Source organism: Gossypium hirsutum, chromosome A05 (genome assembly GCF_007990345.1).
Source record: "Gossypium hirsutum isolate 1008001.06 chromosome A05, Gossypium_hirsutum_v2.1, whole genome shotgun sequence".
Classification (NCBI taxonomy): domain Eukaryota; kingdom Viridiplantae; phylum Streptophyta; class Magnoliopsida; order Malvales; family Malvaceae; genus Gossypium; species Gossypium hirsutum.
This window is the reverse complement of record NC_053428.1, coordinates 103,656,907-103,668,300: the sequence shown is the minus strand read 5'-3', so window position 1 is coordinate 103,668,300 and position 11,394 is coordinate 103,656,907. Positions and strand designations below refer to the sequence as shown.

Genomic DNA, 11,394 nt, shown 5'->3' with positions numbered 1-11,394 from the left:
AAGAATTTGAACTATTTGATAATGTATGTGAAATACTTAAAAATATTCATCATATAAGCACGTAAAATGTTTAATTTGACATGTTTTGAGTAGGTTTGAACGTGATTTAAAGTAATTGAACTGAATTGACTAGTAATGCCTCGTAATCATGTTCCGTGGACGGATAAGGGTTAGAGGATGTTACAAATACTTACTCAAACAGTGTCTAAATGAGGTTTTTAAAGGGATAGGGTATTGATACCCTATTGCAAGGTATCGACACTTGCAACCCAATTTGTTAAAAACGAGATTTTTATTGACCTAATAAGTTTGAAAGATGTTTTAATGTTTATACTTGAGTCTTAATCATCAAAATTGAATTTAATAAAGACCAAAATGGTGATTTGTAAGTTAGTAGATGTATCTGAACATCAATTGTAACAACGATTATCCATAGTCTTCGTCAATACAAGTATAGAGTGTTATAGATCATCTAGCAATCAAACACTTTTAAAAATCAACTCTTGTTACGCAACTCTTGAAAATTAAAAATTATTTGTTATATTAAAAAAAACTTATATAAAAATAATAACATATTTTTTAGCACTAAAAAAAAGAATAACATGATATAAAATAAAGAATATTGGCTTTTTTACGCAAATAATATATAAAAAATAATTACAAAAAATAAGTAAACTGAACAATTCCTGTCGGTGCCACTTGACACACCAACGACAATATCTTGCTTTCCCCCTAATTATGTGGCCGTAATTAGTTTAAAAAAAAATTAGTGTCGCCACTATATCAGGTAGGTGGCACCGATATATATATTTTCCAAAATATTCGAGAACATACGAGTATACTAAGGAACAAAAAATAGTTTTTTTAATGGTGTCATTGGTCTATTAGGCGGAACGAGAGAAAATAAAATAAAATAAAAAATTGATTGGAAATGAAAAAGAAGCTAAAGTTAAAAAAAATAGCCTTAGAAAAAGAAGAGTAAAAACTTCAGATGCACTTGTAAAACTGTTTCGTTCATCTTTTATAAGAAAAGAAAAGAAAAGACTATTGAGTTTTGCGACTTCACTTTTTGTTGTCGTCCTTGCTTTGCTTTTCTTCTCTAATTTTCAAATGTTTAGAAAACTAAATATTCTCAAATGTTGAGAAAGATGAAATGTTTTCAAAGATACAAAAAAGAAAGGTTGATAAAAAAAAGTAGAATAGTACAATTAGATTAAAGTTTTAAAAGGTTTTTTTTTTATAAATAAGTTAAAAGTAATTTCGATTCCTTAAGAGACGAGGAGTCAAATAATTTGAAGTTGACTCGAGAATAAACAGTTCAACTGACATCATTATAAGATATCATTTATTAATTGACTAAATATATTATTTAAAAAAGGTTGAGTTTTTTTTTTTTTTAATTTGGTCCCATGCTCCTGTCAACACATCAAAATCAAGCTAAACAATTTTTAATTTGTTGCAAACCAAGAATGGTTAATAGTCTCAAAATAATAACTTTTAATCTGTGAGACAATTAAATCATAGACTGTGTGAAAATGTTTGTTTTTTTCCTTCGACTGAAATGATTTTATTAAAAGAAAGAATGAAATTATTTTTCATAAAACCTTAAATTAAATTTTTTTATTATTTTAAAAATTAATTAATTTTTTTATTAATAATTAATTAAATAATAAAAAAAATTCAAATTTCAAAATCTATCTTAAATCTATATTCTTATCTAATATTATTTTATAAATGGATATATTTGAAACACTTTTTTTTCTAAATTAAATATTGAGAATTTAATTGAATTAAACATGAAGTCTACACAGGATCAATCAACAAAATTTTATCCTATACATATATATATAATTATTTTCATTTTCATTTTTACTTTTACTTTTTTTTTAATAACATGCTTAGTAAATCAATAGTGATACCTCATGATGATGCCAATTAAATCATTTATTCTCAAGAGAATTTAAAATTAATTGACTCCTCATCTTTTAGGAAATCGAAATTACTTTTAATTTTTTAATTAAAAAAAAAAGAAATAACTTCTAATTTAAAAGTTTTAAAAGTCTATGTCTAATTGTACTATTTTATACTTTTATCTTTAATAACATTTTATCTTTTTCAACAATTGAGGATATTTAATTTTCTCAACATTTGAAAATTAAAGAAGAGAAACAAAATAGGGAAGACAATAAAAAGTGAAGACTCAAAGCTTTTAGTTTTTCTTTTCTTTTCTTATAAAAGATGAAGGAAACAATTGTGCAAGTAGATTTGGAGTTCTTACTCTTCTTTTTTTTACGTCTATTTTTTCATTTTCAATCAATTTTTTTATCAGCGCCAGATGAATTTTCTTAGATATTAAAAAATATATATATACTAATACCTCCTAACATAGTGATGATATCAAAAAATATAACTAATGATGATAGTATAATTGGGAAGAAAATGGGGTGGTGTTGCCGATATGTCAGACAGTACTTGCAAAAACTGTTTATTTTATTTATTTTTGTAATTAATTTTTTACTTGTCTCATTTTTGTAATTATTTATTTTTTATATTATTTGTGTAAAAATCATGTGATATAAAATAAAAGTGTGGTCAACATGTGCAAACATGAACAAAAATTGGAAGGATGTTGAACTTGGAATCATACAATCAAAATATCCTGAAAAGCATCTTTAAATCTGTCCAAATCCATCATGTACTGCCTTGAAACTTGAAATCTCTATTATAAAATAATATATACACTATTATTTTTACAACTATTTCAGGTAATGTTTATCTATTAAAAGTTTTAAATATATATTTTATAATTATAAAATTAATCCTGATCCCTCCACTTTATAAAAATTAAAAAAAACCCACTACTTTTACTTTAATTTATTTGAATTTTGTTTTATACTTCATGAAAATTAAAAAATTATTTTTGAATGTATGAAAATTAAAAATTTTAGCCTAATTAAATAATATTATTAAATTGTTGCCTTTAAAATCAGTTATTTAACAATTTATATTCATAAAATAAACAAAAATCTAGAATTCAATAATTTATGTGCAATAAATTAGTAAAAGTAAGTGACTCAAATTCACGTATTTACCAACAATATAGGCTCTCTGGTTGTCAAGGAACAAACTGATGCATGAAGGAACAAGGCAAACAGTTAATGAGCTCAGTTCGTTTGTTTTAGGGTATGTTAAAGAACTGGAAATGATAGAAAAGACTTACCCAAAGGCTAGCCAATACCAACTTATGCGATGGACCCTTCTAGAGACCTAATGGGTGAAGGCCAACTTTGACGGAGGGTTTTGCAGTGACCTGTAAGAATCCAGTATCGAGATGAAAATGGTCTGTTAATGGGGGCATATTGTAGTTGGAATAGAAATATTTAGTCAACTGAAGTGGTGGAGGCGCTGGATGCAGTTCAAGCTGTTCATTTTGCCCAGGATATGGGTTTTCACTGATCGCCTTTAAGGGGGATTCAATGGTGGTCATTTCGAAGATAAAGATGCAACATTTGGACATATCGAAAGTTAGCATATATATATGGGAAGCCAAGCAATTACTTATGGGTTTTTGGAAGTTTAAATTTCAACGTATAAAAAGATGAGGGAATCGAGTTGCTCACCTATTAGCCAATGAAGGTTTTCGTCAAAAATGAGACATGCACTAGGTGGAAGAGGGCCCAACGGTGATACGAGAAACAGTGGCGATGAAGGAAATGAGGATCAATCGCGCTGATTCATAGCCTTTTCGTGGTTTGGGAAAGCTGTACTTGTGAATCTAGGCAACAATTCATGAACACTCTTCATTTTGGAGCTTTCACTAGAGATTGGGATCAGAAATGAAAGGTCTCTGAGCTGGTGTACATAGGTGTTGAAAGGCTGGTGTTGGTTACTGGTTAGTTTGTAAATCTAACTAAAGGTTGTTACTTAGTTAATTAGTTAAGGACTAAAATGCTGATATATAAATAGGTTATAGGTGTAATTTAAAAATATTCCTTTTATTTCTTAATGAAAGCATCTTTTAGATTACTTTCGTTTCCCCTATTTTTCATGCCCTAACTATCGACGCTATTACTATGCTCTATTTCTTTGTGATTATCACCGGCGTACCACCGACCAACAACGGTCACTGATGTTTTCCAACATGGTATCAGAGCCACCGGCGGTTGCTTCTTTTCCAGTTGCCATGAGTTTGTTCTCGTTTGATTTTTTGTTTACAAACGCTACTTTCCTCTTCTGCAAATTTCTTCTGTTTAATTGTTCACCAATTAGTAACTTTCGTGACATAAGTGTGGTTATTGCTGATTATTGATTGGTTAGAATGGTGACTCCATTGAATTATATTGTCGGTTTCAACCATCCATTGTATTTGCATCCGTCTGATACTCCAGGTACACAATTAATTTCTTATCAACTTCTTAGGCTTGAGAATTTTACTGTTTGTAGTCGTGCTATACAAATAGCACTGTTGGCAAAGAATAAATTGGGTTTTGTTGATGGTTCATGTTTTAAAGAATCGGTGCCAGCCGATTTGTATCATAATAGGATAGATGCAATGCTCTAGTGTTGTTATAGATTTTAAACATTGTTAGCAATGAGCTTTCAGCTAGAATAGTCTTTGCTTCGAGTGCTGCGGTAATTTGGACAGATCTTAGTGAACGTTTTAACAAATTTGATACTTCTCGATTTTTCTTTTTGCATCGAAAGATTGCTTCTCATTATTAAGGGACTACATCAGTATTTATATATTTCACCAAAATGCGCCTGTTGTGGGATGAGTACGATGTGCTTGTCGCGTTTTCTTCTTGTGATTGTTGTGAACACTCAAAGCAAAATGACCATATTGTTTAGTAACGTTTGTTCCAGTTTTTAGTGGGTCTAAATGAAACTTATGGTGCTATTCGTAGTCAGATTCTATTAATGACCTTGCTACCCACTGTTAATCATGTCTATTCCATGTTGATGCAAGAAGAATCTCAATGGTTTCATGCTTTAGGGCCAGTTGCTTCCGAACCAGCATTGATTTTTCAGCTAATGTAGCTCAAAAGAAATGATTTAATGGTGTCTGTGACCATTGCAAAATCAAGGGACACAAAAGGGAAAACTGTTACAGGTTAACTGGATATCCTCCCGATTTTAAGTTCACAAAAAGAAAGACTACCAATTCCGCTAACTCTGTGGTGAATAATGTAATTGCAATTGACACGGTGGATACAATTACTAATGTTGGTCCATCTCATACTCCTCAAGCTCCTGTCTTCACATAAGCTCAATATCAACAAATATTAAGCTTGTTGAATAAAGAGTCTTCTGTAACACTCGCTGCAAGTTTGCTCGAGACTAGTTTGGCAGGTATGGTCTTACCTTGTGAATGGATATTGGACACTGGCGCTACTAACCACATGCTATCTAACTTTCACTATTTGGAATCTACTGTTTCATGTGCATTATTTTCATATTGTGTTCGATTACCTACTAGTTCATCCTCACCAATCACACATATTGGTTCTTGCACTGTTTCTCCTTATATTAAATTAACCAATGTGTTGTATATACCATATTTTCGTTATAATTTGCTGTTTATTTCTAAGCTTATTAAAGACTTACATTGTTATTTTTCATTTTATCTCTATTTCTGCATATTTCAGGATCTCTCAAGTTGAAAGATGAATGGGATTGGTAGAGAACAAGATGGTTTGTTTACCTTTCATCCTTTTCGAACTATTTTTTCCCTAAATTCAGCTTCAATTCTGTCACCAAAATCTACATCAACCATGGGTAACATCTCATTTCATACAACTGCCACTACTGATTCGTCTTTACTCTGGCATTCTCGACTTGGTCATGCTTCTATTTCGAGGTTGAATAAGATGCCTTTGCAACCATGTATTTTTTTTAATAGTACTTCTATACAACAATGTTCTGTATGTCCTCTAGCAAAACAAACTAGACTGTTATTTCCAATAGGTAAAACTCGGGCTAAGGCAATGTTTTCTTTTATTTATTTAGATTTGTGGGGTCCTTATAGAGTTTCAACCCATAGTGGGCATAGATATTTCTTGACGATTGTAAATGATTTTACTTGTTTGACTTAGGTGTATCTTTTGCGTTTAAAGAGTGATGTTTTAGTACAGCTCAAACAAATTTTTCTCATGATTAAAAATCAAATTTTTACTACTATTAAAACTATACTGAGTGATAATAGAAGTGAAGTTTTTAACATTGCATGTATTGAATTTTTTCGTACCATGAAAGCTATACACTAAAGTTCTTGTACTCACACTCCACAACAAAATGGGGTGGCGAAGCGTAAACATCGACATTTACTTGAGGTAGCCCGCTATTTAAAATTTTGATCTCATATACCTAGCAAATTTTCAAGAGAGTGTGTCTTAGCAGCCGGTTTTTTTATTAGCCATTTATGGACTCCTCTTTTAGATTGGAAAAGTCATTTTGAGGTTTTCTACAAGAAATTACCTGATCTTTCTTGCTTAAAGTTTTTTGGTTGTCTTTGCTATGCCACCACGCCTCATTATCGTAATAAATTTTCCCTAAAAGCAATACCATCTATTTTCATAGGGTATTCGACCGTCCAAAAAGGCTATATTTTATTCAACCACCACACGAAAACATTTTGTTAATTGGGATGTCATTTTTCATGAAAATATTCTTTCTTTTAAATTTCCCGTTCAATCTCATTTTTTCTTCCCTATATCTAATAGTACCATTTTTCTTGACCTTGATAATTCTTTTTCCTATCTCCCTAATATCATGGCTTCACCACTCAATTCATTATCCGTTCTTCCTGTTTCATTCCCTGATTCACCCGTTGTTCCTCTATCACCTACACCACCTTTTACGTCGTAATTCACGTCTTCTTAAACAACCACAATAGATGCAAGACTATGTTTGTTCTAACCAATCCTCTGCTCCTTCGCTTGAGACAGTTCAGTATGCCATTTCCCGGTCTTATCCTTCTTCTCATTTACTATATCATTCTCGTTCTTTTGCTGCTAATATTTTTGCTATTACTGAACCCCAAACTTATTAAAAGGCTATTCTAGATTCGAGATAGATTGATTTTATGAAATAAAAAATTCAGGCTTTGGAAGAGAGTGACACGTGGGAGGTGGTATCTACCTCATGGTAAGATTCTCATTGGCTGCAAATGGGTTTATAAGGTGAAATACAAATCTAATGGCTCCATTGAGCGGTTCAAGGCATGAGTTGTTGGTAAAGGTTATCGACAGCAAGTAGGAGTGAATTTTCAAGAGACTTTTTCTCCAGTGGCGAAACAGGTTACTGTTTGTACTATTATTAGTGTTGTTGCTATGAATGATTGGCCGTTTTTTCAAATGGATGTGTATAATGCATTTCTTCAGGGTGATTTGTATAAAAAGGTTTACATGGACCTTCCGGAGGGTTTTCGTAAACAGAGGGAGCATAAGGTTTATCGTTTGAAACAAAATTCTCGACAATAGAATTTGAAGCTGAGTGAGGCTCTCTCACATGGTGGATATGTTCAGAGCAAACATGATTATTCTTTGTTCACAAAAAAATAATATGATAAGATTGTTGTGTTACTTGTTTATGTAGATGACTTGTTGATTGTAGGAAATGACATTGGGATGATTGATAGGTTAAAAAGGTTATTTATAGGTGTTTTAAAATGAAAGATTTGGGAGAACTGAAGTATTTCCTTAGCATTGAGATGGCACAATCAAACAAAGGCACCGTTTTAAGTCAGAGGAAGTATGTATTGGAGTTGATATTAGATGTTGGGTTCAGCGAAGCCAAGCCGGCCAGCACACCACTTGAGCAAAATACGAGGTTTACCACCACAGCTAAATATGATGAACTTGTGCATTTAATAGGCTATGATGATGAGTTGCTGCTAGATGTGTCAGCATATCAAAGATTTATGGGTCGATTGTTGTACTTAACAATACACGGCCAGATATATCATATGCGGTTCAACACTTGAGCCAATTTATGCAAAAACTAAAGAAATTTTACTATGAAACAGCACTTCTAATTGTTTGATACATAAAGAAGAGTCCAGGGCAAGGGATTTTTTTTGCTGCTAAAAACAAAGTACAACTTGTTGCCTATTGTGATTCTAATTGGGTTGCATGTCTTATGACTAGAAGATCAGTCACTGGTTTTTGTATTAAGCTTGGCAATTCGCTTGTTTCTTGAAAGTTAATAAAGTGAAGCATGGTTTCACGTTCATCAGTTGAATCTGAGTATAGGAGTATGACATCAATAGTTGCTGAAATAGTATGGTTAAGTGGTCTGTTTAAAGATATATATTTTGATCAATTTGATTCAGCCTTGTTGTTTTCTGATAGCCAAGCAACACTTCAGATTGCAGTAAATCCAATATTCCATGAATGAACTAAACAAATTGAAATTGATTGTCTTTTTGTTAGAGAAAAAATATGATAAGGGTTAATTCAGACACAACATGTGCGTACAGATGAACAATTTGCAGATGTGATGAAAAAGGCACTTGAAGTCCAACAACATGAGTTTTTGATGTCCAAGTTGGGGGTTAAGGATCATTATCACCCTCCAACTTGAGGGGGAGTGTTGAAAGGCTGGTGTTAGTTACTGGTTAGTTTGTAAATCTAACTAAAGGTTGTTACTTGGTTAATTAGTCAGGGACTAAAATGTTGATATATAAATATGTTGTGGGTGTAATTTAAAAATATTCCTTTTATCTCTTAATGAAAGCATCTTTCAGATTACTTTCGTTTCCCCTCTTTTTCATGCCCTAACTATCGACATTATTACTCTACTCTGTTTCTTGTGACTATCACCGACGTACCACCGACCGACGACTATCACTGTCGTTTTCTAGCAATAGGAAACTGGTAGATTTCTTCTCTTGGTTTTTTATTGTTGGTTTTAATGCATTGATTGTTTTGCTTTTATTTGTACTCTATTGGCTTATCGAGTTTTGACCCTTTTATTTAATGTTGGTTTTAATAAAGCACACCCGTTTAATACTAAAAAAATTTAGATTATCAATTTTTATAAAATACAAGAACTAAGTTATGACAAATTAATCTAGCGATACTAACTTTTTCATTTTTCGTATAGAAATAAAATTCATAAACTAACCTAAACTTTTTCAATATAATTAAATAAGATAGGAAATGATTGCACACAAGATCAAATCCCCAACCTTATTTCAACACAACTTAACTCACACAAATGGTTATCACTAGCCTATTAACTTGCTAGCCTATAGTTTTCTTTTAAAATAAGATAACATGGCTGCATTAAGGTTGAGAAGTGCTCATTCCTTTAAGATAGAAAAATTTAACTTTTGATGGGCGGAGCCTAATATAGGCTCAAGGGGCCATGACTCCTTAAAGGTTTAAAATTTTTGCAATTTAACCTTTTGTAGATATACTATGGCCCACCCAAAAATATAAGTAGACCCCCTAATGTTAAAGATTTTTGTAATTTCCCCCTTTGTATATATATACTATAACCCTCAGAAAAATATAAGTAGGCCCCTTTAATAGTTTTATAGTATTAAAAATAATATTAAAAAAATTATTCTTGATAAAAACAGTGGTTAAATATAAAATTAGTACCTGAACTTGTCTAGTTCTCCCATATTGGTATCTATGGATTTTTTTGTCTTAGATTGGTATCCAAAATTTTTTCGTCCACTAGTTTGGTACTTGAGCCTAACGACGTTAAGATTTTGTTGATGTGGCAACGCTGGCTACTCACATGGCGCCATGTGGACTACTTTTATAGATCATTTTCATTTTCATTCTCTCTTTTTCATTTTTCATTTTCATTTTTCCACCCTAGCCACCCTGCTTTTACGTCGCTGCTAGGCCACCGTCCGGTGAGCTCTTTGACCAGCGGCGACAACATCATTTTTTTCCTCCCTTGAAAATCCATCATTAACTATTTTATGTGTTCTTTTTTTAGTTTATTTTTTTAATCCTCACGTGAGAAAGTGAGAGAAAATAAAGATACAACAGAGAGAAAATGTGAGAAAATTTTAATGAACTGATTTTAGTTTTTTCTTAAGCTTAAATTTATAGCTAATTTTTGGGTTTTCTTTTTTCTTCTTTGTTTTCAAATGCTGAATCGAAAAATCGGTGAATGAATCAGAGAAGAGTTTAGATCCACAGCTATGGCATGCATGTGCTGAACCCAACCCCAAAATTTGAAATTTTCTTTACTGCACAATGAAACAAATTTGCAACAAAAGAAAAAGTTTTCTTGTAAAACACTTAGTCCAATTTGCAAAATTTAAAGCTTTAGTTTAGAAATTTCCTTTGTTAGGAACTAACCTAAATCAATAAAATAAAAAATATATTTGTTAAAAACCCATCCATTCCAATCGATGCTCAACCCTATGAGTTCCTCCATCAACAGTCCAAACAAGAAAAGGAATAGCTCTCCAAAATAATGCTAGGAAGTCTCCTTGTACGATCTTATCCTCTTGACATGGATGAAATAATGAATTGGTTTAAATTTTTTTCAAGTTTAAATTCATAGCTAAGTTTTGGGTTTTCTTTTTTCTTTTTTGTTTTCAAAGTCTAAATTGAAAAATTGATGAAGGAATCAGAGAAAAACTTAAATTCACAGTTATGGAATGCATGTGTTGGACCCAACCCCAAAATTTGAAATTTTCTTTATTACATGCTGAAGCAAATTCGAAACAAAAGAAAAAAATCTTTGTAAAAATTTAGTCTAATCTGAGAAATTTAGAGCTTTAGTTCAGAAATTTCCTTTGTTAGGAACTAACCCAAATCTGTAAAAAAAAAAAATTGCTCAAAACCTATCCATTCCAACTGAAGTTCAGTCCCATGAGTTACTCCATTAACAATCCAAAAAATGAAAAAGGAAACAGTTCCCCCAAAATAATGCCAAAAAGTTTCATTATACGATCTTATCCTCCTGATATGGATGAAAGTTTGAGAACAGCTACTCATCGGTGAGTGGCGGTTCATATCAGCAACGACGATAGAGGTGGCAATGAGGCAAGAAAAAGAGAAGGGGGAAGGATAATGAAAGAAAAATGGGGGGGGGACTAGGAGGAATGTGTAAGGAAAAGTTGAAGGGTAAAAAATAGAAAAATTAAAGGAAAAAAAATAATAACATTATCATGATGTCACTAATGACATGTATCACTGTTTGACGCTGTCACGTGTCCCAACATAACGATTTTAAAAAAAGGTACCAAATTAGTTGACAAAAAAAATTTCAGGTGCTAATTTAGAAAAAAAAAACCATAGGTACTAATCTGGGATAAGTGGATAAGTTCAGATACTAATTTTATATTTAGCCCTAAAAACAAAGGGAAAATCTTCTTGAAGAAGCTAAATTATTCATGATAACTTTTGAATGATATTTTTGTTA

At 31.7% G+C, this 11,394-nt stretch overlaps 2 long non-coding RNA genes across 2 annotated transcripts; one reads left to right on the top strand and one right to left on the bottom strand.

Moving 5' to 3' along the window:
• Nucleotides 1-2,946: 2,946 nt before the first annotated feature.
• Nucleotides 2,947-3,761, bottom strand: LOC121229637 (uncharacterized). The gene is made up of 3 exons (XR_005927486.1): nt 3,621-3,761; nt 3,221-3,310; nt 2,947-3,127 (listed from the first exon to the last, which is right to left on the bottom strand). It is a non-coding gene; the product is annotated as an uncharacterized lncRNA (long non-coding RNA).
• Nucleotides 3,230-8,229, top strand: LOC107937650 (uncharacterized). Its single transcript, XR_001694730.2, has 3 exons — nt 3,230-5,349; nt 5,646-7,295; nt 7,380-8,229. It is a non-coding gene; the product is annotated as an uncharacterized lncRNA (long non-coding RNA).
• Nucleotides 8,230-11,394: the final 3,165 nt, after the last annotated feature.